This window comes from Lingula anatina, chromosome 4, assembly GCF_051362555.1.
Source record: "Lingula anatina isolate TDL-2025a chromosome 4, LinAna3.0, whole genome shotgun sequence".
NCBI classification, from domain to species: Eukaryota; Metazoa; Brachiopoda; class Lingulata; order Lingulida; family Lingulidae; genus Lingula; species Lingula anatina.
This window is the reverse complement of record NC_141770.1, coordinates 29,014,054-29,020,260: the sequence shown is the minus strand read 5'-3', so window position 1 is coordinate 29,020,260 and position 6,207 is coordinate 29,014,054.

The following is a 6,207-nucleotide window of genomic DNA, read 5'->3' as shown; positions in this document are numbered from 1 at the left end:
TGATCTTATTTCTTAGGTACTTGCCGTAATTGTATTTGGTGGCGTTGAACATGTGATCGAAAGTAGGCATTACCTTCATTATCTTCACCGTATCTTAGATGACGTAGTTTCTGAACCAGTTGACAGTGTCAACACTGGTAGAAAATTTAGGTTTAACAAACTGAATTTACGTTGGTAGATTTCTGCGTTTGTTGTGAATCATGTTGCTGTAACGGGTTGAAGACGAACACAACTGAAATATATTATTTATCCCGGGGAACCTGGCTATGAAATGTTTTACTGGAAGTGACAGATGTATACAGGTAAAAGAGAAGTTTCCAGTAATCTCTTTTACTCGTGGTGGCTCACTGTCCTTACAACCAGTGACATGTGTTTGTCTGTGCGATTCAAAGTAATCTGATTTTTTATCTTAAACGAGGGCTATTCTCGGAAATCACTTGCTAGCAAAGTTACTAATTTGACAGTTGGTTATGGGACATGTTAAGTCCTAAATTTGAGGAAATCACATTTTAAAAACATGGCATGGTCTTTGACCCCAGGGGAAGTTGTGATGCTGTTCCTTGACGCTTATATACTCAAGATTCGCCTCTACCGTTGATTTGAAATTACCTAAAAATATGCCCGACACCGAAATGTTTAAAAAAATATAAACCAACTTGTTTAAAAAAGCTTGTCAATCAACACCTCATTTATATCTGGTCTTATATATCAAAACAGTCAGCGGAAACCGGGAAACTCACATCTCTGTATTTCCTAGGTACTTCTGAAACTCGGGATGTGAAGCAGAGGAGGAGAACTCAATTATTTAAATAATTAATAGTATGACAAGGTGGCAATAGGTTTATCTTACTCCAAAATGATTAAAATAGAAGGTTAAGATATTGGTCTTACATACCCTTTGTTGAAAATAATGCGTCCCTCATTTAATCTTTTATTTCATATAATTGAGTTGGGAACTGAGAATTTGATATTCGTACTTAAAGGCACTAGTTTCATTATTTAAAAGTTATGTTTTGCATTTAGATTTTCTCTTAAGAGTGTATAAATTTAAAACGTGAAGGATGTATCGTACACAAACATTAAATATGCCCATCATTTGTTTGCTTTCAATTACGAAATATGAGATGACTTGTTTAAACAGGCTCCTTTCTAGGAAACCGAGTGTTTGTATTTATTTTATCATGGGTAGAATTACCCGACATCTATAGAAATTTCTTTCCACTTAGAGTAAAAAGAATAAAGGACGCGATTAATCGGTCGTATTTCATTTAATACAAAAATTGCTAAGGTGATCTTCATACTGCATGGATGGAAAAACTATATTTATTCAAAGCTGGTAACTGTGCAGTTAAGAGGGGTGGGGGAGGAAATAGAACATTGTATTAGACTGCCCATTTGACAATAATTAGACAACAGAAAATTTATCTGCATGGAATGTCATTTCACTTAGCTTCATAGGGTATTTTTCAAGAACTAATTAAGGTTAGCAAATAAACCGTATTTTAACACCCCCTGTCGATCTGTTGGACTCTACAGAGATGACCTCGTCCACTCCGGCGTCAAAGCCTGTTATCCTGAATTTCAGAGGTCACCAAAAACGATGTCAAAACACACGTCCTCGGAGGCCCAGCTCTGAATCGTGTTATTTTGGTAAAGTGGAATCTAACTAGGGCATAAGCCGACCACCCCTAACACACATGCTGCAACCAGTCCACCCTACCCCCGACATGCGAGATGCCTCTATCGTGCCAATCACGAAATGCCCTTTTCAGGGCACCCTATGTATATTGGTATCTATAAATCTCATACTACATGTATGTAGGCGAGACACCTGGACAGTACTCCTGAGCTTGGGGGCAAGTCTTCTTAACTGTCGAATAATAATAGCAGCTATCAGCGAGTTTTACAAAACCAACTGGACATACTGAAAATGAGAAAGCACAATTTTGCAGTGCACAGAAGTAGTAGTAATTTTAAAAGTAATTTTAAAATTAAAGTATTCACCGACATTTTTTGTGCCCAACAGCGACATTTCAGGTGACATCCCCATCGTAAGCAAATGAACGCAGACAGTAAACAAAATAGACTGCTTGGTACAGTTACGTGCTTGCGCGCACCCTAAACAAGCATGCCCCCCTCTCTCACATACATGCATGAGTGCATTCTCTCAAACATACATAAGGGGGCATTTGTTCATTATCATATTTGTTAAGGCATTACGCAGTCCTTACCTTTTACTACAGATGATTTTTCTTCTAATCTTTTAATTTTCTCCAAGGCGATTTCCAGGGTGTGAGTGAGATTTGAAACCGAGGTATCACATTTCATTTGTTGAAGCTTTATCTTGTTCAGAACTTCCAAATCATTTTTTCCAATTCTGCTACCTAGCCATCGGTCAAAGAAACCACATAACACAAATTCATGATTTTATTTTGGGGAACCTGTCTTCGAGCAGCTCAAAATGCTAATACTACATGGACTCCCTTTCACAGGCCCCAACGTGAATATCTTCCTGTTCAATGTTTTATTACAATCTGTTGGAACTACGTAGGTCTGTATAAGCCAAATATAAAATTTACAGCCTCCTTAAATTTATTTGGAATATTAACAATCTTCTATAATGGAACCTGAGTGTACTTGGTGCTATGGTTCCTTACAGGCATGATGTAGAGAGGAAGATCCTCAATGTCATTTTTATCCAAATGTTCAAAGTTGAGTAAAGGAAAATGTTGATATGTATAACTTATGTGCAGTTCGTTTGTGATATAGTGATGTCAGGTGACCTGAGTTAGCTGACCTTGTTTAATAGGTAAAGGTGACCCATTTAAGCACTACTTAATATCCCAAATACAGATCACGTATTTCGAATTTGGTGACCTTGGCTGACCATTCTCTTATTTCTTTTTCTCACACTAAACTTGAGCATGCAGACAGATGGAGAGAGAGAGAGAGAGAGAGAGAGAGAGAACTCATCTACAGATCTCATACAATTGAGCTCGGAGCTGAGAATTTGGTGATTTAAAAGCTGTATTTGCATTTCAATTTTTTTCTTAAAAGGGAATTATTAACAACATGTGCACATTGCATGGTACACAAACACAATAACAAAAACAACATATGTCCTTCGTTTGTTTGTTTTCTATCGCGAAATACGAGATGGCTTGTTTAAACAGGCTCCTTTTGGGAAATCGAGTGTTTGTAATTATTTTATCAAGGGTAGAATTACCCGATATCTATAGAAATGTCTTTCAACTTGGAGTGAAATAAAAGACGCCTTTATTCGGCCGTATCTATAGAATATTGAAAATGTTAACGTTATCTTCATACTGCTTGGGTGGAAAAAAAACTATGGTTATTCAAAGCTTGTAACTGTTCAGTAAGAGGGGGAAATGGAAATAGAAGCAGCCACTTGCACAGGGTTCATACTTAATGTGGAATATTATTTTTTGGGAGTTTCTACAGAATATTTATTTTCTCTCTCACTATTTTAAATCCGAAACTGAGGTGTCACTCCATGTGTAGCCAGGTGTGTTAACTAATTACCACACGACTCTCGAAACAACTGATGCACGCAAATGCATATTCTGTGATCGGAAATGTGAGAGGTGGTATTTTCGGCAATTTCTGCCCTTGTATAAAAACGCATGGGCTTGGTCTTTGGAGTGTATTTCAAGAAGAAACAAAGGGATCGCCTTGAAACTTGACAGGTACATTAGAGAAGATATGTTTCGACAGCTAAGCAACGCAGCTTACTATGGGATTCTTGCTCTCAGAGAAAATGACCAGAAACGGGCAGCCATTGCCAGGCAATTCAACATTTATCAGAGAACCGTTGTAAAGTCCTCCAAAGAAATGCTACAAAAGGTGCACCTACTCCAGTACCTCGACCAGGATGTCCGCGTATCACAACAAGAAGACAGGATCGCCTTCTCCTTAGACTGTTCTGTGCTGGTCGTACAACGACAACCAGTTTTCTCAGAAAAGAGTGGCAGAATGTCATTCAAACGCCCGTTTCAATGTCCCTCGTGAACAAGAGATTACTGGAAGCCGGTTATTTTGCACGAAGACCAGTACGGAGAGCACTGTTTACAGCAGGTTATACACAGCGACGTCTGCAGTGGGCTTGGGACCACGTGCGTTTGCAGCCAAACCACTGGAATCACGTCATTTTCAGTTTCAGTGATGCATATAGAGAGTTTTTAGGATTGACAGTTGATTCCGTGTCCGCCAGCATGTGCGAGAGACATATAAGGCTGATCGTGTACTGCCTGGGGTGCAAGTAGGGGGTGGTAACGTCTCTGTTTGGGGAGCATTTCATGCTGGTGCCCAAAATGAGTTGGTTTTTTTAGGAGGCAACCTCAACCAGGATTCCTATAGAGACATTCTACAGCAAACAATGCTTCGATTTGTAAGAGTCATCTTCGGGAACAACTTTGTGTACTAAGACGACTGCGCAACCCCGCATCGAGCTCAGAGAATCACTGATTTTCTTCACAACCAATGGGCTCAGCAACTGCCCTGGCCTGCAAACTCCCCAGATATGAACCAATTGAAAATCTGTGGGCGGAAGTAACTCAGAGAACTAATAGCTATGGTCATAGAGATGAACTGCGACAGGCAAGTATCACTGCGTGGAATGATGTCCCCATCCAAACTCGAAAAAGCTTGTTACAGGGTATGCCATGCAGGTTGAGGGTGCTGCAAGCGGCTGCTGGAGGTCATACCTGTTATTGCTGACTTTTCCTGATTTACTGTAATGAGTTCTTTGACTGTGTATCATATCACTGTCCGGAGGCTTTCGTTTTCTTTAATATCTTAGCTTGAAGTTAGTACTGACATAAAACTGTTGATATAGTTTTCTGGGGGTGTTCTTTTCTTTTGAATGACATCTTATGTCAGATTTGATATTATGGGTTCAGCAACTGCCCTGGCCTGTAAACTCCCCAGATATGAACCCAATTGAAAACCTGTGGGCGGAAGTAACTCGCAGAATTAATAACTACAGGTATGACCATCAGCCGGTAAATCGTGATGAACTGCGACAGGCAAATATCATTTTGTGGAATGATATCCCCATCCAAACTCTAAAAAACTTGCCACAGGGAATGCCATGTAGGGTGAGGGTACTGTAAGCGGCTGCTGGAGGTCATACCCGCTGTTGATTACTTTTCATGATTAACTGTGATGAGCTCTTTGCCTGTGTAGCATATCACTGTCCGTAGGCCATTTTTTCTTTAATATATTAGCTTGAAGTTAATACTGACATCAAACTGTTGATATAGATTTCTGGGGGTGTTCTTTTCTTTTAAATGACATCTTATGTCAGATTTGATATTATTGACCAAAATATCTCACAATAGAAGACTGGATATTTCTATCACTCAATGACTTCCTTTTTTTGACGAGTAAAGCCAAGAAAATTGAATCTGCACTTAAAAATGACAATGATAAAAAATATTACATATTAAGTATTAACCCTGTATATTGCAAGTTGTGTTAGTCCGCCCATTTGACAAGTATTTATTTCTATTGGCTGAACAGAAAATTTATCTGCTAGGAATGTCATTTCACTAATGCTTCTTCATTACAACACTCAGAACAGTCCGAAAATCTAACGCACATGACGTGAGAAACTGACCAATCACAATTATCTCATATCAGTTCTCCTTTTTCACTCTTAAATTAAAAAAAATGTCATTGATTTACAGTATCCATATTGTTCATTTTGTGTTTTTTAAAACACATTAAGACTTCAAACTAGGGGTGCAGACCGGTGACCACTACAAACACGTGGTCCAAAATCACCACTTTTGTGACGTCTCTGACCGAGCTCTTGGGTATTAGACAACTGATTGGTCAGTTACATGTAGCAAGGGTGAGAATGTTTGACAAAAGAAAGAAAAAGGTGTAACAGCGGGGGAAGTGTTTTGACGATTTTTGTACTGGAATTGAAATTGGGAGCGTTTACAGACAGACCGTTGACAGAAAGAATTTCCAATGAGTTTAAGTTTGTGACTCTTCTTAATGCAAAACTAAAATCTCACAGAAGATATCTCGTGTTTTGTGTAAAGATTTGTTATTAATTGTACGTCTAACTGCGATATTTCCCTCACTGAAAGGCTGCGTTAATGTCTGAAATCAAAACATTGTTGTAGAGTAAAAATAAAACAAAAAAATTAATGACTGAAATCTGACACAACTGTGATG